We start from the raw sequence: 24,282 nt of genomic DNA on the forward strand, positions 1-24,282 counted from the left end.
TGCTAACGAGACTTCTCAGCCCCCGGAGCCATAGATGAGTAGCTGTGTGGCAGCCGCTCCGCGTCACCCCAGATGTTGCTGTGAGGACGGGGTACTCACTAGGGAGAATGCGGGCTCTGGGTATGGGGTTCATGTGGAGCAGGAGCTGTCATTTATGCGGCCCTCCGTTCCTCCTTCCTTCCCCATGGGAACCTGGTTCCCACTAGTTTTCTAAACCCGTTGGCTGCAGGGTCTCTTCCAGGATGCTGACTTCTTCGCATAGTTTTTTCTAGGGGGTATCACTTTAGTTTTCTTAACAATAACACAGCAACATTGATTGGGTAAGGAAACAACAAAAGTTTTATTTATCCAGGTTTTAGAAGGGCAGGAGGACCCTGTAATTTGGGAATTATCATCTTAACCCTTACAGGCTCCCCTGACAGGCTGCCATCTGTATTTTCACTTTCAAAATAGAAATTTTGGCTGCTCAAATTTATGTGTGTTTTTTAAAAAAATATTTCTGTTCCATGAAAGCCTTCCCAATCCTGAAGGTATGTCTAGTTTACTAAGTTATTTTGGATTTATATTTTAATAAAGGAGTCAGTTTCTTTTTGCTTGCTTTAATTTTTCAAGATTGACGGAGTATGATTGACAAAATTTGTGTATATTCAAGGTATGCAACCTGATGTTTTGATATGTGAGGGGGCTTTAAAAGTTATGCACAATTTATATTATCTTTAATCACATTTTTTCATAAACTTTTTGGAGTCCTCTTGTACATATACATTATGAAATGATTAGCAATTAACAATCTAACACATCCATCACCTTACATCGTTGTGTTTTTAAAAGAATACCTAAGACATTTGCAAGTACTGAGTATATAACAGTGTAATCATGTAGTTATTGTGTTGAATATTAAGATCTTGAGTTAATTTTATCTCATACCTGCAAATGTGTGTTCAGCTAGCATTTTCCCATTTCCTTCACTCTCAGCCTCGACAACCACCATTCTGTTCTGTGATTAAGTGTGACTTTCTTATATTCCACATATGAGTGAGATTGTGTGGCATTTATCTTTCTGTGCCTTATTTCAAATAGCCTAATGTACACATTCATATTTTTGGATCCGTATTTTGACAAAATGGCAGGATTTCCTTTTTAAGGTTGACTGTGATTCCTGTGTGTGTGTGTCACATTTTCTTTATTCATCTGTTGACAATGTTGTTTTTTCTATATCTTGTTCTTGTAGCTAATGCTGACATGAATGTGTAGATAGAGGTGTCTATTTGAGATACTGATTTGATTTCATTTGGATACATATGCAGTAGTGAGATTGTTTTGTCATATGTTCTATATTTAATTGTGATTGAAGAACTACATAGTGTTTTCTGTATTGATGTACCAATTTACATTCCCACCAACAATTTATTCCCTTTTTTCCAAATCCAACAACCCTTTTTTCCACATCTGGTCCAATGCTATCTTTACTTTTGGATAATAGTCATTTTAACATATATGATGTGATAACCATTATGGTCTCTTTTTTTTTAACAGGCAGAGTGGACAGTGAGAGAGAGAGAGAGACAGAGAGAGAGGTCTTCCTTTTGCTGTTGGTTCACCCTCCAATGGCCGCCATGGCCAGCACACCACAATGATCCGTTGGCAGGAGCCAGGTGCTTCTCCTGGTCTCCCATGGGGTGCAGGGCCCAAGGACTTGGGCCATCCTCCACTGCACTCCCTGGCCACAGCAGAGAGCTGGCCTGGAAGAGGGGCAACCAGGACAGAATCCGGTGCCCTGACTGGGACTAGAACCTGGTGTGCCAGTGCCACAAGGCAGAGGATTAGCTTAGTGAGCCATGGTGCCAGCCACCATTATGGTCTTGATTAGCATTGTAGTCTTGATTAGCAGTTGTTGAGCCCCTTTTCAGTTATCTGATGGCTACTTGTATATCTTCAGCAGAAAAGCTGAACAATCCTTTATGTTTTTTATTGTAATATTTTGAGTTGCTGTGTTCATTGTATTACTCCCTTAATCAGACTGAGGTTTTCCAAAATTTTCTTCTATTTCTTGTTTTATCTGTTCAGTTTTTCCTGTAGTATGCAGAATGTTTTTTAGATTTTTTGTAGTCTAATCTTTGCTTTTGTCACCTGTGCTTTTAGTGTCACATCTAAACAGTCATTGTTGAGAATAATGTCAATGAATCTGCTTCTATTTGTAAGGAATTTTAAATTCTCAGGTCTTCTTTGTATGTCTTCAATTCATTTTAAGTTGAAATTCATGACTGGTGTAATATATATCAATTTTTGTCATGTGGATGTTCAATTTGCCTCTACTTCAGATGTGGTCACTGAGCACTGAGTGGCCACTTGGTAACTGTGGTGTCACTTGCTGGACTCAACACCCACCATGATATGCCTCTAGCTGGGCAGGAAGCAGGCAGAAACTGTCAGACTCCAGTTTTTCCCTAATCTGCCTGTCCCCCAGACCCATTCTACTATGCTCTGCTTCTCTTCCCTGACTGCATGAAGAGACCTCAGAAGTGAGCATGCACAGAGACACATGTGAAGCAGTGTGGAATGCTGGGGAGAAGCAGGGACTATCTAGTAAAGGGGCTGGACTCAGAAGGCTCTGTCTCATTTCTCTGAAAGCCTTGGATATATGGAAGCTCTTCATAAATTCATAGAGGGATCCACATTTGTCATTGTGTTACAACTGTGCTTAGTATGCCCACATCCCATATTGGAGTGTTTCCAATTACAGCTTTCTGCTAATATGCACTTTTAGAGGGAGTGATGGCTGAAGTATGTGGGTCCCTGTAACCCACATGAAAGACTCATATCATCTGGGAAGCACAACTGATGGAGTCCTCAGTGCAGAGTGGTTGGGCATAAGGTATTACTTTGCTGCAGTGTGTATTCGTGAACATAGCAAATTCCATCATGAACTTTTTTTTTTTTTTTGACAGGCAGAGTGGACAGAGAGAGAGAGAGACAGAGAGAAAGGTCTTCCTTTGCTGTTGGTTCACCCTCCAATGGCTGCCACGGCCGGCGCACCGCGCTGATCCGATGGCAGGAGCCAGATACTTATCCTGGTCTCCCATGGGGTGCAGGGCCCAAGCACTTGGGCCATCCTCCATTGCACTCCGGGGCCACAGCAGAGAGCTGGCCTGGAAGAGGGGCAACCAGGACAGAATCCGGTGCCCCGACCGGGACTAGAACCTGGTGTGCTGGAGCCTCAAGGCGGAGGATTAGCCTAGTGAGCTGTGGCGCTGGCCCATCATGAACTTCTTTATGTCAAACAATGATGCCTAAGTAGAGGCATTTAGGCATTTTTCAATTAGTCTATGCAGCTGCCATCCATCCCCACAGGAAAGGGGCACAACTGGAATACTCCCAGTCTTACCACATGGATGCAGGAGGTTTTTTTAAACTTTGAAAATTCATTTTACTCACATTAAAGTTACAGAGATCTCTCATCCACTCTTCTTTATCCAACTGTTCACAGTATCTGGGACTGAGTGAGGTTGTGATGTGAAAGCATCAGTTTTTTATTTTAAGATTTATTTTATTTATTATTTGAAAGTCAGAGTTATACAGAGAGAGAAGGAGAGGCAGAGAGAGAGGTCTTCCATCCACTGGTTCACTCCCCAATTGGCCGCAATGGCCGGAGCTGTGCTGATCCAAAGCCAGGAGCCAGGAGCTTCTTCTGGGTCTCCCATGTGGGTGTAGGGGCCCAAGGACTTGGGCCATCTTTTACTGCTTTCCCAGGCCATAGCAGAGAGCTGGATAGGAAGTGAAGCAGCCGGCTCTCAAACAGGCGCCATATGGGATGCTGGCGTTTCAGGCCAGGGCGTAAACCCGCTGCACCACAGTGCCAACCCTGAAAACATCAGGTTTTGTGATGTGGAGATCCCAGAATTCAGTATGGTTGATAGGGACCTAAGTAATTTGAGCTATCATCTGCTGCCTCCTAAGGTGCACTTTAGTAGGAAGCTGCACTGGAAGTGGAGTGGGTCTCAGATGAGGATGTGGGTCTCAGAAGAGCCATATTACATGCAGTTCCCAATGCTCACCCCTCTATATTTTAAGAGGACTCCTACCACAGTCCAAACCAACTCTCCTGGCACTGATAACCATAGTCCCTGAAGTTGAGCTGTGCATATCCTTACCCCCTAGAAAATACCCAAACATGACCACCAATGGAGTGTGCACAGCAGCAGCTTCATACTGTGCTTTCTTGCCACTCAAAACTATGCAGCTAGCATTGTGCCACAAGGAGCTGTTCTCCCTGAAATCTCTTCATCCATTTTTCCATAAGCTGGTACACAATCTGGCCATCCACATCAAAGTTATCATTAATGGATGCTGTTTTGAAGGGGGATCCCAAGTTGGCTCATTTCAGGTAAACCTCATGTGTTGCTCCAGACACTCCTTGATACTGATGTGGCTCCCTTGGCACAGTAGTTCATACACCCCACAAGCTCCCCTGCAGGTGTCAGTCACTTATTTACTAGACTCATAGTCTAGATAATTGTGGCCTTATTGGGAACTCAATCAGGCATCACTGCATCAGCGGCTTGTTCTGTGGCTTGCTGCCAACATGAATTTATCAGGAAAAATATACTGTCCTTATTTTGCTACATGCCGGTAGTGTTGGCTCTTGATGGTCTTCCTCTCAGTCCCCTCCTAGATATTATCTCTGTGTCACTCATAGTTCTGTTCTCCTGAGTGGCTACTATTCCTAAAGACTGGCTGAAGTTCAAAGTCTTGCTTTTATCTCAAATTGGTAATTTATCTCTTTTTCTTAAGGGGAATTGTAATCCCAGGTCTTCTTGTGAGTTCAGTTGAGGCTTCTGTTGTGACTGCATCATGGCTCAGCTTCTCATTTGCTGATCTTGCTTTTTGCTCCAAGCAGCCTTTTCCAATAAATCTCCTGAAAACTGCTGTGTCAAAGTCTTTCTTATCCAAGGGGAGATAGTTAGAAGAATCTCAAACTCTTTTTAGCTACCCAATAAATTGTTGTTATTCCTTTCTTTGTTATTTGAAATTCAGAGAGAGAGAGAGAGAGAGAGAGAGAGAGATGGGTTGATTCCATATTTACTCCCCAAATGGCTGCAATGGACAGTGCTAGGCCAGGCTGAAGCCAGGAGCAATGAACTTCATTTGGGTCTCCCATGTGAGTTCAGGGGCCCAAGCACTTGGCTATCTTCTGCTGCTTTCCCAGGATCATTAAAAGGGAGGTAGATCAGAAGTGGAGCAGCCAGAACATGAACCATTGTGCATATTGGATGCCTGCACTGCATATGGCAGCTTAACATGCTGTGCCACAATGTCAGCCACCGTTGTAACTCTTTAGAGAGTAAAATAACTAATTTCAAGAGATTTCCTAACATGTTTCCCACACACACACTCTCTCTCTCTCTCTCTCTCTCACACACACACACACACACATGGAATTAAAATTTATAGTTGAATCATGAGTAGAAAGATAAATTTATATCACATTCTAAGTAAGAAAAATGGCTAGGATTGACTTTTAAAATGTCATTTTATTAAAGTGTGTTCTAATTGGCCTACTCCAGCAAAAACAGAACCTTGTTCTTTACTGATTGATTGATTCTCTTGGATATTATAATTTTTTGTCTCTGTATGTATTAATCTCAAACTGGTGAAAGTGTTGACAGTTTATATTCCTGTAGATTAGAAGTAAACCTGGAAAAAGCCAATGTATTATGAATTTATAATCTTAGACATTAATGCAGCAGAGGTTAAGACCTTATTAACCTGCAGAAAGTCAATGACTTTTTAAATGAATTTTTAAAGATTTATTTATTTGAAAGACAGAGTTACAAAGAGGCAGAGGCAGAGAGAGAGAGAGAGACAGAGAGACAGAGAGACAGAGAGACAGAGGGGTCTTCCATCTGATGGTTCACTCCTCAATGGCCACAATGGCTGGAGCTGAACTCATCTGAAGCCAAGAGCCAGGAACTTTATCCTGGTCTCCCACATGAGTGAAGGGGCCCAAACTTGGGCCATGTTCTACTGCTTTCCCAGGCCATAGCAGAGAGCTGGATTGAAAGTGGACCAGCCAGGACTTGAACTGATTCCTATATGGGATGCCAGCCCTGCAGGCAGTGGCTTTACCCTCTATGCCACAGCACTGGCCCAGTCAATGACTCTCACATCTAAGTTAGTAATTAGGCATTTTTTTTTCCTATTATAAGTCCAAGTTTCTTATATACATGTTGAATTTGCATTTTTCTCTTTTCTGTTTACTTTCTTAATGCATTAAATAGAATTTTGTCATATGCTCACTATTATGTGAGAAGGGCATTTTCAACAGTGGTTCTGCATGAGAAAGTGTAGTAAATATTGGTTTCTGAAGGTCAGCATTGTGATGGGATGGTGCCCAAAGCTTTATGGAGGCAATTGGAAAAGACAAGTTAACACTCTGAAGTTAGCCAAGCTCTAAAATACTAAGGCCAAAAATAAAGTTAATCATCCACCTGTGGTGCTGGCATCCCATATGGGCACTGGGTTCTAGTCCTGATTGCTCCTCTTCCAGTCCAGCTCTCTGCTGTGGCCTGGGAAGGCAGTGGAGGATAACCCAAGTGCATGGGCTCCTGCACCCGCATAGGAGACCAGGAGGAAGCACCTGGCTCCTGGCTTTGGATAGGTGCAGCGCTGGCCATGGTGGCCATTTGGGAAGTGAACCAATGGAAGAAAGACCTTTCTTTCTATCTCTCTCTTTTATTGTCTAACTGTATCTGTCAAATAAATTTAAAAAAATATACTTCAAAAAAATATAAAATGCATGATGGCTTTTGTACTTAAAATATGTTCAGAGTCTTTCATGGCAGTTAATTGACATTAACTGTTATTTTGTACCCTTGGAACTATATGATGGAATATTTTCTTTTCATATTTCAAAGTTAATATCAAGATTCTCTTTTTTATTTTGTTTAAGGAATACAACTTCATGCATTTAATACATACAGATTTGGGAACATGATGGTTTTGTCTGTGATTCATTATAATCATATTGTAATCAATTGGCATTGATTGTAACATGGTGCTGTGAAAATAATAGAATCACTGCCATTCAAGTTTTATTGATTGTGGGCTTGGGGAGATTCCAAAAGGGAGGAAAGAATAAGTTGAAACTCTACTGATTTTTTTTTTAATTGGAGCATTGTGTAGCATAAAACCACTGCCCCTCAAGCATTCTTCAGCCACACACCTAGTTCTACCAAATTCTTCTTTTAACATGTTCTATGATTCCATTTATACAGAAAAGGCAAATATATATGGAGAGATAGCAGATTATGACTTACATGGATCTGGGCTGGGGTGAAATTGAAGAAAGACTTCAAAAATGCTTGTGGGAACTTTTTGGAGTGATGGAGATTTCCTAAAGCTGGATTGTGGTGATGGTTTCCCACCTGTATACATTTACAAAAAGTCATGGAACATTACTGGTAGAATGCATGATTATTTTATGTATAAGCTATACATAAACTTTTTTAACTTTCTAAAAGTATGATATTTTTACCTTTAACAGAAGAGAGAATAATTAATGTTTTAATTTTATCTAGACAAGTAGTATAAAATATCAAAACATTATATAATATACATCTAACAATAATATCTAACCATAATAACTAATAACATTTTTTCTGTCTGTATGTTAATTTGTCTGATCCAACCAGCCTATGAAGCAAGTACAATAATTGTTTTCATTTTCCAGATGAAAGGCACTAACATAGTTTTATATTTTGCCTAAGGTAAAACACATCATAGTTGGTAGAGATAGAATTCGTATCCTAACAATCTCTAAAGTCTGGCTGGCAATATCGGGTAGGATGATGCCATGGATATGTCATGTGTTCTTCCACCTTAGAGCTTTTACTCATGCTGTTTCCTTTGGAAGAACACATTTACATCCCTTTCTTCCTGTGATAACTTTTACTCATTTTGAAGTAGAGCTTCACTGTCTGTTTTCTGGAGGCATTTTTATACCCTGTTTGTATAGGACAGCTTCTCATCATGCAGTGCCCTTGCACCTGAACTCTGCCTTTCAAAGCAGCTATTGCTGTATGCAATACGTCTTCAATTTCTTGATGCAGGCACTAACTGCTATAAACTTTCCTCTTAACACTGCTTTTGCTGTATTCCATATTTTGAAATGCCTTGCTTTGTTTCTAGGGATTTTTTGATGTCTCTTTTGATTTCAGTCTCCATTTGTATATTTTTTTGAGTTAGTTAATTTCCAACTTCATTCCTTTGAGTTCAGAAAAGACACATAGTATGATTTCAGCTTTTTTTTTTTTTCAATTTGTTGAGACTTGCTTTATGGCCTAGCACATGGTATATCCTAGAAAAATTCCATGCACTGATGAAAAGAATGTGTTCTGCAGCTGTGTGATTAAATGTTCTGTAGATATTAATTAGATCCTTTTGGTCATAGTGTGGATTAGCTCTGTTGTTTCTCTGTTGATTTTTTTGTCTAGTTGGTTTGTCCACTCATGAAAGTGGGGTGTTGAAGTCCATCATTATTATTGTTTTGGAGACTATGTCTCCCTTTATGTACATTAACATTTATTTTAAATATCCAGTGCCCTAGCATTGGGTGCACATATCTTCACTATATTCACATCTTCCTGTTGAATTGATTCCTTAATCATTGCATAATGCCATCCTTTGTCTCTTATAACACTTTTTGTGTTAACCTTGTCTGTATTAAGATGGCTACTCCTTTTCTTTGGCATTTTAGTGTGGAATAACTTTTTCCATCATTTCACTTTCAGTCTGTGTATATCTTTGTTGATGAGGTTTGTTTTTTTGTACAGAGCCAATAGATGGGTCCTTTTTAAAATTGATTCAATCAGGCTGTGTATTTAATTTTAGAATTTAGGCCATTTACATTCATGATTATTATCAATAGGTATCAGTTTGTTCTTGCCATTTCCCATAAATATTCCTATTATTTGATTTGGATTTCTATTATACTTTTACTAAATTTTCTGCCTTTACATTCTTTCTTGATGTGGCTATCTTTCTGTGTTTCTGTATGTAGCACATCCTTAAGTATCATTTGTGAAGCTGTTTGCTGACAAACTCTGTTTGCTTTGAAAGGTCTTTACTTCACCTTCATTCATAAATGAGAGCTTTGCAGTGTACAGTATTCTAGATTGACAGTTGACAGGTTTTTTTTTTTTTTTAAGTACTTGGACTATCTCTCCATGATCTCCTAGGCTATAGATTTTCTGAGGAGAAATCAGCTGTAAATCTAATTGTAGATCCTTTCAAGGTAATCTAGTGTTTTTCTTTTGCACACTTTAGGACATTTTCCTCATGTTTTACTTTTGAAAATTTACATTGTGTTACAATATTTTCTGATAATTGCTTTCAGGAGTTCTTTGTGCTTCCTGTACTTGGATGTCCCCACCTTTCTCCAATTTAGGGGATTTTTCTGCTATTATTTTGACTGAATAGGCCTTCTAATCAATTCTCTCATTCCACACCTTCAGCAACTCCTCAGACATATGTTTGGTTGATTGATAGCCTCCCATAAGTTTCAGACATTATTTTCAGTTTTTCTATTTTTTTTCTATTTTTTCTGAGCTTTTTATAAGGCTTTGTCGTCAAGCTCAGATTTTCATCCTTCTGCCTCAATAAGTTTTTAAGACTTTCCACTATATTTTTTGTTTGACATATCAAATTCTTCATTTCTAGTATTTTCAGTTTGATTTCTCTTCAGTATCTCCATATGATACCATAATTGGTCACCATGTCATGTATGGATTTAACTAAAATATTTGATTCTCTGTGTTGTAAGTAATCTTGTGATCTTATGAATTCCTTTTCAGGCAATTCATCACCCTCTTCATTTTCACATTCTAATAGTGAAACGTTGTATGTGTCATGTTGTCTTCCTTGTTCATGCTTCTTGTATTTCAACATTTATTTTTAGGCATTTGTGGAAACACTTGTTGGTTTCCTCCTCTTAAGGCTTTTATCTTTGAAATATGCCTCTTGATTTAGTGGAATGTCTGCTCCTTCACATATACAAAGTGTGCTGGGTGGGGTCATGGGGTTTTAGCCAGTGCTTGAGAATGGGACAAGAGCTCAGAGTGTCTCCCAAATTAGGGTTGGTGGATTTCCTGTACTGTCAGGAGGGAGAGAGTTGTGATCATGTTGGCTGGTGTTATCACAGTCTCAACCCCTCTCTGCCAAAGTTAACAAACTGCCCAGGATGAGCCCTCAGTGTCTTTGTACCCCACCCATGCAGGTGCTTGAACTGCAAAAAGGAATGTGGGCTCCTCAGTGTGAGTGCAGGACCTCTGTGATGGCCCACTCCAAGCACTCAGGGAACTCTAAGCCTCTGAAGCCAGATATAGTGATTGCCCAAAGACCTTGCCATGCCCCACACCCTATTGCACAATCACAAAATTCCCAAAGTCACAGGGTGCATGGCTCCCACAGTTGCATAGAGCAGGGGATCCACTCTCAGCCCTATGAGCCTCTCCCATCCATGGAGAGAGCCACAGTACTCCTAAAGCTAGCCACATGCCTAATAGAATTTGATTGGTGCTCTGCCTTGGCACATTGAGTCCAGGCACCTTGATAGAATGAGGGGACGGGAGCATTTTACAATCTTAAGTGGGTGCCCCACCCACAGCATCCCTCCAGGCCACAGTGAAATTCAGTGGGGACCACAAATTTATTCTTCCTATAAAATCCAGCAGGTACATATGGGCTGCAACAGTCTCTATTCACTTTATTAGGATGGTGCCACTTCCCTGATAGTTACTGGACACCCTGTGGGGTGATCTAAGGAAAGCAATATGCTCTCCTTTCATGGGATTTGGTTGTCATCCCCCCTCCCTCTCACTAGTGCTCCAGTCCAAAATCAGGTCAGTGGGGTCTGTGAGGTTCTCTCTAAGGCAGTATATCAGTGATATGGACTGCCACAGTTCCCCTCACCTTGCTTTTAGAAATGGTGTCTCTGCTCCCCAGCCCACTGGCTGTAGGAGTCATTGGCAATGTCCTGCTCCCTGCTGTGTGATTGTACCACCTCTGCTGCTCCATGGGGTCTCTCTTCTTTCTGTAGAATTTCCAGAGCAAACTTCTTTGTAACTGTCCCCTGGGAACGCGATTCCTCCCTTTTTATTCCCATGGTCTAAATCAGCACAGCTTTTTCCTATTCAGCCACCTTGCATCTTCTGTTTTCTTCCTCTAATCACAATGGTTTGGGACATTTCCTGGATAGATGAAAGATTTATGTTTTCCACAATAACTAGTTTTAGGCATTTTTGAGCCTACAACTTTGTGTTTAGGTACTGTTTAATATTTTTTGTAGAATATTAAAATTTAGGTTGGGTGACTTAGAAATTAAAAGGTGGAAGTTGTAGATTCCAAATCCATAGAGATCTAATTTTCTTATGTTAAAATCTGTAGCTCAGAGATACCATATAGAGATCTTCAATCTCTGCTGAAAAATTATAAACTTCCTTCAACTTAGATGGAAAATGAGGTTAAGGATCACATGGAAGAATATTGAATAGTTTTCTGGGGTTGGCATTGTGGTATATAGCAGATTAAGCTTCCACCCATTTTGCTAGCATACCCGATGGGCAGAGGTCCAAGTTCCAATTGCTCAATTTCCTACCCAGATCCCTGCTAATGGTCTCGGAAAAGCAGCAAAAAATGGTCCAAGTATTTGGCCCTTGTCACCCATATGGGAGATCTGGAGAAACTTCCTGGCTTCAGGCTGGTCCAGTGCTGATGTTGCAGTCATTTGGGGAGTGAACCAGTAGATGGAAAAATCAGTATCTCTCTCTCTCTGTGTCTCTCTCTAACTCTGACTTTGAAATAAACAAATAAATCTTTTTAAACAAATGCATGTTCTTTTCCTACTGCCCAAGCATATGGAATACATTTAGGGAGAGTGGTCAAAATTGTTATTCTTAATCTACCTTGAAGAAAATGAGGAAGAAATATTGTGTTATCAGCCTGGCTTAATTAAAGGTCTGCATACTTGTAATGACTCTTTTGGGGGTTATATCAACAAGTATATTGTCTGTTGCCCAGTGGGAAGTTTTGAAAGTAGGCTACGAGCAAACTTGTTATGATCTCTTCCAACTTATCCACTATTTCTGGAACTTACTGTGTAGGAGTCCAAGAGACAATCAGGAAAAAGCAGAGGGCTGGGCACTTGCTGAGTTCTCTGACTACTTGGTAATTACTAATGTTCACAGACTCCTCTATTGTTTTCATTTGATTCTATTCCATCTTTCCATAAGTTTGGGGTGTGGGGTGGGGATTACTGTTTCTCTTGCTCAACTTTGTAAATTCCATTTCTGGATGGTGTTTGCAGAGGCCAATGAACAGAACTGAGGACACTTGCCTTTTAATGGTGATTTTTAAAAAAGATTTATTTATTTATTTGAAAGTCAGAGTTACGCAGAGAGAGAGAGAGAGAAAGGAAGAGAGAGAGCTCTTCCATTCACTGTTTCACCCCCCCCCCCAATTGGCTGCAATGGCCAGAGCTGTGCCAATCCAAAGCCAGGAGCCTCTTCTGGAGCCTCAAGGGGTGCAGGGCCCAAGGACTTGGGCCATCCTCTACTGATTTCCCAGGCCACAACAGAGAGCTGGATCAGAAGTGGAGCAGCCAGGACTAAAACTGGCACCCATAGGGGATGCTGGCACGGTAGGTGGCAGCTTTACCCACTATGCCACAGTGCCAGCCCCTTAATAAAGATTTAATGAAGCTTTCAGATACTGCTTTTATTCAGTCCTCTTCCTTGGTCAAGTGCCTTTTTCTTTAGTGTCTCAATTGTGATAAGACTCACCATATTTTCCTATCACTACATTCCTTTCTCTGGTTCACTGATGATGGCCTTGCTCCTCTATGTGGTGAGACAGGTAAAAGAGTCTGAGAATCTGGTTCTCCTGAACAATCTGATATGTCTGCAGGTCCAAATTCAAAGGTGGCCAATTCTTAATGCAGTGTTCTTGTCATGAAACAATCTGCAGAGATCCAATTAGAAGTTAAATGAATGATAAAATATCTGATGTTTCCTTGAGAGCACCCCTTTGGTAGGCATTGGTAAATTATTTCTCCACCACCTGCTCAAGCATAGTTGCTTCCAAACAAGCAAAGAAGAAATACCTTAGGAGCTGTGTTAAGTGCAGACTCCTGTGCGTACTTGGTGCATCACAAGATCCACCTGATTCTGATCCAGGTACTTCTCAGATACTACTATATAGGGAAGGTCCCATTGCCTTTTAGGGAGCCACAAATAACCCACAAACCATCACTCAATTAAATTTGAGACTCTTTTATGATATTTTTGATAAGCTGCCTAGAAATAGAAATTCTCTTATACCGAAAATATCTCACATCACCCAAAGTGATCCCAGTGTTCTTCCTTTTTATTACTGGTCATTTTCTCACTATGATGCTCTGTCTCCCCCTTCTCTTTGCTCACTATTCATCATATTTGCTTTGCTAAGGCATCGCCTCTTAATTCCTATCTTTGCATATGAGGTCAGGCTTGGCTATCTGCCTTTCCTGATCCAGTCCCTCCTTTCTGATTTGAATTTTATCAGGTCTCACCTTACAAAGTCTGAAAGTATGCGTTTTTTTTCAGATGCAGGACTTAGTCTTTTCACAGGTGTAATTCCTTGGCAGGTGCAAATCCATCTACCTATGTACAACCCCAAGTTTATGTAGTCCTCTGCAAGTGTAAATAATTTTTTTCTTGAAAGTATAGAGAAGTAATAGTAAAATTTGAGCTGTAATTTGATTTAATATCTTGCTGTAAAGTGAAGGGATTCCACTGAGAATCTCATGAACCTCATTTTCTTACACCCTTGTTTCAGTTTATGTATTGGTCTCTGCCTGCTTGAAAATTATCCAAATATGGGGCTGGTGCTGTGGTGTAGTGGGTAAAGCTGCTGCCTGCTGTGCCACCATCCTATATGGATGCTGCTCCTATTCCCATCCAGTTCTCTGCTATGGCCTGGGAAAGCAGTACAAGATGGCTCAAGTCCTTCAGCCCCTGCATCCACATGGGAGACCTGGAAGAAGCTCCTGGCTCCTGGCTTTAGATAGGTGCAGCTCTGGCCATTGCGGCCAACTGGGGAGTGAACCAGGGGATGGAAGACCTCTCTTTCTTTGCCTCACCCCTCCCTGTAACTCTGACTTTGAAGCAAATAAGTATATCTTTTTTAAAAAAAGAAATTATCCAAATATTGGTAGTGCCCAAACCCTAGGTATTTCTCCATAAATGGGAAGACTATTCCCGCCCTCTACCCTAAATAAGGGCTTGCATTTCTGTCCCTGAAGCAATATTTTCCTATAGTGCCCCCTTCTGCTTCCCTGACTTTGTGAAGTGCCATCCTGTCTCTTTAGAGCAGAGTATTCTAATACAACAGAAATGGTTTTCAGATGTGCAAGGCTGACTCAGGCATTGTTCTCACTCCACAGGGAATTTTGAGCTCCATATTTTCTTTGTGTTTTTCTTCTTGCTGCAAGAAAGCAATCTCCCAGGCAAGCCTGCAACACTGATTCTATGCATCTCCTCATTCTTCATCTGGAAAATTGAGCCCAGGGTGACTGTACTGGAGTGTCAGCTTTTTCATTTATTTATATATTTTATTTGACAGAGTTAGAGAGAGAGAGAGAGAGAGAGAGATCTTCCTTCCATTGGTTCACTTCCCAAATGGCTGTTATAGCCGGAGCTACACTGATCCGAAGCCAGGAGCCAGGTGCGTCCTCCTGGGCTCCCATGTGGGTGCAGGGGCCCAAGAACTTGGGCCATCCTCCACTGCCTTCCCAGGCCACAGCAGAGAGCTGGACTGGAAGAGGAGCAACCGGGACTAGAACCTGGTGCCCATATGGGATGCCAGTGCCACAGGTGGAGAATTAACCAAGTGAGCCACAGCACCAGCCCCAGCTTTTTCATTTAAACATCATTTAAATTGCATGTTGTGCTTCGTTCATTCTCAGGATCCCTATAGCTACAATCAGTATCTATTGGGTTACTTTCAACATTGATCTCCAGTCTTCAGAGAGCTAAATTACAGCTCCTCTGTTTTAGATTCCTAGGAAGACCATAGCTCTTTATATGAAGTCTGGTGTGTTAAAACCTGGAATTAGGCTGGCACTGTGGCTCAACAGGCTAATCCTCCACCTAGCGGCACTGGCACACCAGGTTCTAGTCCCGGTCTGGGCACCGGATTCTGTCCCGGTTGCCCCTCTTCCAGGCCAGCTCTCTGCTATGGCCCGGGAGTGCAGTGGAGGATGGCCCAAGTGCTTGGGCCCTGCACCCCATGGGAGACCAGGAGAAGCACCTGGCTCCTGCCTTCGGATCAGCGCGGTGCGCTGGCCGCGGTGGCCATTGGAGGGTGAACCAACGGCAAAGGAAGACCTTTCTCTCTGTCTCTCTCTCACTGTCCACTCTGCCTGTCAAAACAAACAAACAAACCTGGAATTAATACATCATGAATCATTTGAAACACTACTGTCTGGATTTTCAGCTGTGAGATAAAAAGTACTTTGCAGGGCCAGCACTGTGGCCTAGTGGGTAAAGCCACCACCTGCTGTGCTGGCATCCCATATGGGCACCAGTTCAAGTCCCGGCTGCTCCATTTCTAATGAAGCTGTGGCCTGGGAAAATAGTAGATGATGGCCCAGGTCCTTGGGCCCCTGCACCCGCATGGGAGACCTGGAGGAAGCTCCTGGCTTCAGATCAGCATAGTGCTGGCTGTTGCAGTCATTTGGGGAGTGAACCAGTGGATAGAAGACTTATCTCTTCTGTCTCTGCCTCTCTGTAACTCTTTAAATAAATAAATAAATCTATCTTTAAAAAAAGTACTTTGTACACATGCTTTAATGGTTTCTGCCAAGTTGGTAATAAATAAACAGGGTTGCTTATCTTTGACAACATTGTGGAATCCGATTGCCCCAGCTCAAATTGCCATTTTTTTTTTGTCTGACAGAGGATGACCTCAATTTGCCTTTGAGGCACTTCTGTCCCATCAATTATACTTGCATCAGTGGGCTGAGTGTATCAGCCAGTGTTAACATTGTAACCAAAATATACTGTAAGGAACTATTAACTTAATTGGAAGACTGCAGTCTAAAATTCTTTTTTTTAATTTATACATTTCATAACTATGGGAAAGTTATATTTAGATGTCATAATAACCATGAAAACATTCTTCACAGAAATCTGGTTAGCAAATATGGTTATTTCCACAGACAGAAAGGCAAAACTAAAACAAAACCTCTTTATTTATTTATTTATTTATTTATTGATAGGCAGAGTGGACAGTGAGAGAGAGAGACAGAAAGGTTTTCCTTTGCCGTTGGTTCACCCTCCAGTGGCCGCTGTGGCCAGCCACTGTGGCCGGCGCACCATGCTGATCCGTTGGCAGAAGCCAGGTGCTTCTCCTGGTCTCCCATGGGGTGCAGGGCCCAAGGACTTGGGCCATCCTCCACTGCACTCCCTGGCCACAGCAGAGAGCTGGCCTGGAAGAGGGACAACTGGGGCAGAATCTGGCGCCCTGACCAGGGCTAGAACCCAGTGTGCCAGTGCCGCAAGTTGGAGGATTAGCCTATTGAGCCACAGCACTGGCGACAAAACCTCTTTAAATTCTTACTTTGTTTCTCCAGTTGGAGAAAGAAAATAAAGGCTAAAATAATAGCAAAAAAGAAGAACCTTCAAAAAACAGTTTGTACAGAGACAAAAACTCAGTATTTCATGATTTTCTTTCTTTTCCCATTCTAAGGGAATCCTTTTCCAAAACAGAACCGAATCTATTTTTCTCTTAGGTAAAAATCAAAGAAGTGAGACTCTCTAAATTTTCAGAAACATTTTAGATCATTCTATGAGTTACTGATTTTCACACTAAGCTATATATGTATTTATTAGGTGTGGGTGATCTTAAATAAAAGAAAATTAAGAACATGAAATGAATCAAAAATCTTTCCAAATACAAGGCAGCTAACACCACACTCATGCAAAAATCATAATCCTGTATTCAGAGGTACTTTGTAACATTTGCAGTTATCAGGAAGCATGGATAGAACTGTATTTCAGTAAGAAAGACACAGGAGGAGGGCTGAATAGTCTTTCTGAAGTCTAGATACAAACTCTGAAGAATGGTGGTTTGTTTTCAGAAGATCACACACCATATGTGATTTCTCCACCCCAAAGGAAATATAGATAAAGTATACACATCCCTGCAAAAATGGAAGAGCTAAGAACAGATTCCTGATGATGCAGTTATCCATAATAGGCATATGCCAGAACATCTGGTCAGGACTTTCTTTTCCCACCTTGGGATAAGACAATATAGAATCAAGTGACAAAAAGCTAGCTAAAGCAATTTTGAGCTTTGCTCTAATTAAAACAAAGAAAGTCCTGACCAGATGTTCTGGCATATGCCTATTATGGATAACTGCATCATCAGGAATCTGTTCTTAGCTCTTCCATTTTTGCAGGGATGTGTATACTTTATATAATGAGTACTCAAACAGTATATTTCACTTTGTGTTTCTATGGGGGTGCAAACTGTTGAAATCTTTACTTAATGTATACTAAACTGATCTTCTGTTAAAAAAAAAAAAGAAGAAATTAGCAATTCCCAACTTGACTCTCACTGGGATTAAACATGACAATAGGTCTGATCTGATTTCATCATCATTTAAAAAATCATCTATTATTTTTCACTTTATGTTTCTGTGTGGGAGCAAACTGTTGAAATCTTTACTTAATGTATGCTAAACTGATCTTCTGTATATAAAGAGAATCGAAAATGAATCTTGATGTGAATGGAAGGGGAGAGGGAGTGGGAGAGGGGAGGGTTGCGGGTGGGAGGAACGTTATGGGGGGGAAGCCATTGTAATCCATGGGCCGTACTTTGGAAATTTATATTCATTAAATAAAAGTTAAAAAAAAAACCAAAGTAGTAGTTTTTTAAAAAAAGAAACTTTTTTTAATGATATACTTAATTCTACTAAATTAAATATTCCATAAAGTACACTAGGAAGACAAGGTTAAAAGGAGAATAATTTCCAAATACTTGATTATTTTGACAGGAAATTTCTTGTTAAGGCACTACACATCTTTGGTTAAATGATTAACTATTTAAATCACTTGAAAAAAAGAGGTAATACAAAATGCACAGGTTTTATTCTTCTTTTCAAACACACACATTTCTCATTTTTAGTTTCTAGTATTCCAGTGTCTACATATCTCTGGATTCCTTTTAACTCATCAGAAAGCTGTATGGATACCCATGATATTTAGATCTGAAAATGGACAGCATCCAACTGAAGAATAACACAACCAATGCAATACCAGCTATGCACATTATCTTTTGCTTTCCAATATCCATGTCAGAAGTAGCAGCTTCACATAAAAGTACCATCCCTAAGGTAATCCCATCATTGAACAGAAGAACGATGTGTGTTTCAGCCACACACTGGGCTTGGCTGCTTCCATGGACATAATTCACATGTCCTATGTGAGGATTCTTATGAGCATATGGTGGTCCTCTTATATGGTTCCACATTTGACCAGATGTCATAGCAAGCACAAAACACAAAGCTTCAAAAGCCCATCCAGTTTTATTAAAGATAAATTCCATATTGCTTCTTCGAAGATACACAAGTCCACCAATAACAGCCAAAAGTAATCCCAACAAAAGGGGACCAGCATAATTTGGGGGTCTATTACTCTAATATTGACATCAGTTCTGTCTGCAATCCACCAGGCAATCTGCTCAGCTGAAAAACCACGCACCTGCAACTCATATGTATCGCCCCATTTGGGTTTCCCTGTTGCAGGAAAGTTGATGAAAGTTGGAGCCGAGTTCATGTTTAGCATTTGAAATACATCAGAACCTTCATCAAAATCTACCATGGCAAAAAAATATCCTGTTGGTAAATGCACTGGAATATCGCCAAGTTTGCCAGGATCTGGAATTCTTCATCAGCTTGTTTGCAAACAACACACTGTCTATGAAGTTGGAGAGCAGTGAACATGACAATAACGGAGTAATTTCTTGGTGGAGCTTTAACAAGATGACAAAACTTGTCTGCATTCATTCTTATTACAGGTCTTTTATTGGTCCATTCCATCAGCTGACTAACCTTTTCAGATAACACCATCTCCGTCTTTCTTTGGGCAGAATCCAAAGTGTGGGGAGCAACTCAGACTAGACTGTTACTGGAATTAAGACTTATTCTATGCATCTGCTCTCCCACAATATGGCGCTGGGAGAGGAGGAAACAGCTTCTACACAGCTGCCTCCAGTTCAACCAATAAACTGTAGGACCTGCTCCTGATTGGAGGAGAGCAGCGTACTCGGCGTGTGGGTAGCAGAGTTGGGATTGGTGGAAGAGGACTATAAAGGAGGAGAGAGACAACACGCACAGGGAACATCTATCTGAAGGAACACCTGAGCAGCCCCCAAGAGAGCCGGCCGGCAGTGTGCCGCTCCCCCGCGGAAGTGGGGAAAGTGGCACGGAGGTGGAAGGGTCGGTAGCCAACCCGGGAAGAACCAGCAGCAAACCCGGGAAGGGCCGAGCAGACAAAAGAACAGCGCAGGGTCCTGTGTCGTTCCTCCACGAAGACGGGGAGCGACATAATGGTGCCGTGACTCAGATATGTAGCCTAGGCAGGGTTTAGTGTCATTCCTCCATGAAGAGGGGGAGCGACATAATGGTGCCGTGACTCGGATAGGAAACCTAGGCAGGGTCTAGTGTCGTTCCTCCATGAAGACGGGGAGTGACACAAAGGAACCTCATAAATGAGCAGCAGTGCCACCAACATGGTTGCAGAGCCGCACCAGAACCACCGAGGCGCTGCCATGTTCACAGCTCTCCCTTTCACTAGCGAAATCTTTCCTCTGACTGGGACTGAAGGTGGGGCGTGAGAACTGCAGTCTAAAATTCTTAGGTCAATTATAACACATTGATTGAGAGTCTTCAAGGAATAAGGTTCATAGTCAAAGACATCTCTACCTGTGTACTAAATGATTTTGCTCCCTCTTGAAGCAATCACAACAGTGCATAGGTGCTCTGAAATGCTGCCAGACTGTCCCAATGATGAGATCTGCCTATCATGTTTATTTTGATTTCTGTAGAGTGGATAAATCATATTACTTTCTCTCCAGAGGGAAGGGAATGACAGGGTCGGGGAAGAAGAGTGTTTTGGATGGTTTTGCGTTTAGCACACATGCCAGGATTTAATGTCCTTTTGTTGTAACAGTGTTTCCTCTCCTGCCAGCACACACCTATCAACATTTTTCACATTCTGGCCACACCAGTGTAAATGCTGCCTGCATTTGTGAAGTACCTGTCACAGAAAGGTAATTTAAATGTAGTACCTTCCCTGGTGGAAGTGTACTTATTCTGAGCATGGTCACTTACTGCCTGAGCACTTTCAATTGGTGTTCAGGAAGAATATTGCCTTCCCAGAGAGCCCATTTTTTCCAGTACAGTACTGAATAAACTCTTTACCCATAATATAGAGCATATTTATTTGGTGTGTGTCACTAAAAACTCAAATATATAGACAAACATAAATAAAGAGGAATATGCATGAAGCAATGGTCTAGGAATCAAGGAGCCTCAAAAACTGATTATTTCTAATTATGCAAACAATCCTCTTATCTAATGCAGTAGAGCCCTATCTGAGATAAGAGAGTCTAATGAGGGACAGTTGATAAGGATGTTCACTATATCCTGTCTCCGACCCTTGTGTGACATAAATCACTTGGTTTCTTTCAGCATCCACATCCCCATCTGTAGATTGGGTAATTGTGACCCCACCTTAGGGGGACTTCATAGATGTTGTTGTAGTCAAGCATGACAGTGAGTAGAAAAATTCTTTATAAACTGTGCAACCTGCAAATGTATTTATTCAGAAAGTAAGTGATTAGTGAACTGATTAATCTGTCAAACATTTGTTGAGTGCCTGCGTTGTGACATAAACTGTGTTGATTACTGGAGATTCTGTATTCCGTATTCCAGGGGGTTGGACCCCATTGTTAGCAAATAGATCCATGGGATATTGGATGACAATACTAGAATAGAGGGTTTCTGAGGGCATCCCCAGAGGGTGAAGAAGGACACTCTATCCCCTTTGGATGTTGGAAATAGTTATTGGAAAATGCTATAAAAAAGTCCAGCTTTTTCCAGTGCTTTCATAGAAGGTATTTTTTGCTTCCTGTAGAGATGTCTGCACTCTAACAGTTCATCAAAATGGTAGTTTTGGCTATAGGAGTGATGCTGTGATACCAAAGAGGATGAGAACAAATTGGACCTGAAGCTGAGACTATGGCTGCTTGTGGGCACCTTGACCTGGCAGTATGTTGACACCATGGCGCAGCAAGAAATGCTTTAGTCATATTTAATGAACAATGCAGGAAAACTGGAGAAATTTTCCTGAGGATGCTCCATTTGAGGGCTTGTTGGGAGTCCTGAGATAATAAAGAATTATGAGCTATTGCCCTGAAAATATCATGGTGGGTAATATTGATGTGAGCAAACAGGCCAAACCATGACCAGCCAATCCTCTGCTCCATGACAATTGTTTAAAACACTGGCTTGAGAGATGAAGAAGCCGGTATTCAAAAGTATTTCAGTGACTGTTTTTGTTCATGTATCTTGGTTGAATGTTTTTGGTCCTTCTAAACAAATGTGCTTTTTAAAATAATTTTATTTCTATCACTTTAGCTTGATTGTCTCTTCCAGGAGCCAAACCAGGAATGTCTGATTTGTTGGAAGTGCGGGGAGGGTCCTTGGGCTTGATCTCTCTCATTCCTTTCCCCCACCACTCTGGTTCCCCAGGGAAAAACAAGGTGATGACAGACCTCCCTCCATCAGCCCACATTTTAGTACCAAATGAACTAAGTGATTCATCTTTACTTAATTCAGTATTACTCTTTGTTGAGCACTGCTTAGGCTAGGAGCCTCTTAAATGTCTCTTAAATAAAGAAGAGAGTGGTGAGAATTAAAAATTAAAAGAGGAACTCTCATTCTTTGCCTTTGGTGAAGGCCCCCTGGTGCTAAATGGTGGTTCTGCAGGAGTGACCCAGGATGGAACAGGACAGGGAGTGCTCTGTTCTTCCTGCCACATGCAGACTGATGAGTTGGAATTATTTTTGCTCCATAATTTTTTGGCTCAGGAGAATGGAAGCTGTCTTAAACCTGTCACCTTCTGCTTGCACTTTTCTCACATACCTGGTGAGAAAACATTCATGGTGTGCCTGAAGAGACCAGTAAGTCAAGGTGAACTGGAATTAGAATCTTAGTTCTCAAGTGTCTACTTATTGGGAAATCCTAAAAACACCCTGTTCTGATCCTTGCATATAGGCTTAAGTGATCTGAAGGGACATAGTTACCTCCTATGTTTTGCATATGGCTTTGAAGAATGGTCTGTTTATGGGGTGCCTCAGGCACAAGTAAGTGTTTATTTGATGATCCTAGACTTCAGGCACCTGCTCATCTTGGTAGGAGTCAGTTTTTATGTGCTGGGTAGATGAAGTTCACTTCAAGTGATTTCCCTGCTTGTTGACAATACTATGTCTCTTAGTTTCAGCTCTTTCCTCAAACTCTGAAATATTCCCTTCTGCTGATGTTCACTCAAGTGTTTTGTTGGGATTTTTAGGATCCTGTACTTGCTGTGCATGGTCTCATTTGCTGGATGACTACCAACATTTGCTCTTGCTGCCTGTACATAGGCCTTTCCCTCCATGCCTGGTCAGGATGGGATCCTTTGTGTTGATGCATACATTGTCTAATCAGTCTTCAGGGCAGTGCCTCTGTTCTCTACTGGCATCAGTAGACACGGGGTGCAAACCAAGGTGTACATTGCTGTTTATTTTTTCTTTCTTTTTTTTCAGTTTTTCTTTTTTATTTTTAAATTTATATAAAGGGAACAGAATTCATATATTTCACATATACAGCTTTAAGAAAATAACTTTCCCCTCTGCTTCCCTTCCTCCTTCCTACCCCTTTCTCCTTCTTTCTTTTTATTTTTCTTTTAATTTTTGTAATGACCTACTTTAAATTTATTTTATAATCACAAGCTTAATACCACACTAAACAGAGAACTGAACAAGTAATAAGTAGAAAGTCCACTATTCCTCAGGAGGGTAGACAAAGGATTTAATCAATAACCAAATTCCAAGATATACATTATATTTTTTACTCTCTATATTAGTTACCACAAATCAGACATATATGTATATGTATAATTTATATATATAATATGTATTATATATATATATACTTTGTCTTTTTGGGACTGGATTATTTGATTAAGAATAGGGTCTCCTGTTTCATCCCTTTTGTTGCAAAAGACAGGTTTTATTCTTTTCATGCCTGAGTAGTGTTCCATCATGTATATAAACCTCAATTTCTTATCTAGTCTTCAGTTAATAGGCATCTAAATTGATTTCATCTCTTAGCTATTGTGAATTGAGCTGTTACAAACATAGGAATACAAATAACTCTTATATGCAAAAATTCTCAATAAGCTAGCTAATCACATTCAACAACATGTGGAAAAGGTGTTTACCTAGACAAAGTAAGATTTATCACTTGGGATGCAGTGATGGCTCAACATATGAAAATCAATAAACATGAAATATATTAATAAATTGGAACTAAAAAGCATAGTATCTGAACAGATGTAGAGAAAGCATTTTTTCATTTCTTTTTTTTAACCTAGAAAATATTTATGTAAGGTAAACTTCATGGATTTCATAAACACAAATTTAAGAATATAGTTTCTTTCTATCTACCCTCCTTCCCACCTGCACTTACACCTTTCTTCCTCCCTCTTCTATTCCTGTTCTTATTTTTTGAGATCTATTTTCAGTTAACTTTATAACTTGATTAACCCTATACTAAGTAAAGAGTTGAACAAATAGTATGAAAAATAAAACTGTTTCTCAACAGTTGAGACAAGGGTGTTCAAAGTGATCATATCTCAATATGTCAACTTCACTTCCATAGATTACCTTTTCGGTACTCTATTGGATTTATCTTTTGAAGCCATGAATGAAAAGCCAGCAGGAGCAGGTGTGTATGTATGCATGTGTGCATGCACATGCATTCATGTGTATATGTTCTCATTTCCATGTGATTTCATATGCAAGCCCTAGGAGATCTATGCCTTCTTTTCAAGTATTAGGTCCTCCCTCTTAATCAGGTTTCCGTGTCAATGTCCTGCCCTCATATCTCCCCGCCCCCATCCTATTTAAAAAAAATAA

At 40.7% G+C, this 24,282-nt stretch overlaps 1 long non-coding RNA gene and 1 pseudogene across 3 annotated transcripts in view; one reads left to right on the plus strand and one right to left on the minus strand.

Annotated features, from left to right (window-relative positions):
* Positions 1–24,282, plus strand: part of LOC138848797 (uncharacterized) — a 113,153-nt gene that overhangs the window by 30,044 nt on the left and 58,827 nt on the right. The gene's annotated exons all lie outside the window — the stretch shown is intronic.
* LOC138848796 (magnesium transporter protein 1 pseudogene) lies at positions 18,031–19,191 on the minus strand (annotated as a pseudogene).

The sequence above is a fragment of the Oryctolagus cuniculus genome, chromosome 2 (assembly GCF_964237555.1).
Source record: "Oryctolagus cuniculus chromosome 2, mOryCun1.1, whole genome shotgun sequence".
NCBI lineage: Eukaryota > Metazoa > Chordata > Mammalia > Lagomorpha > Leporidae > Oryctolagus > Oryctolagus cuniculus.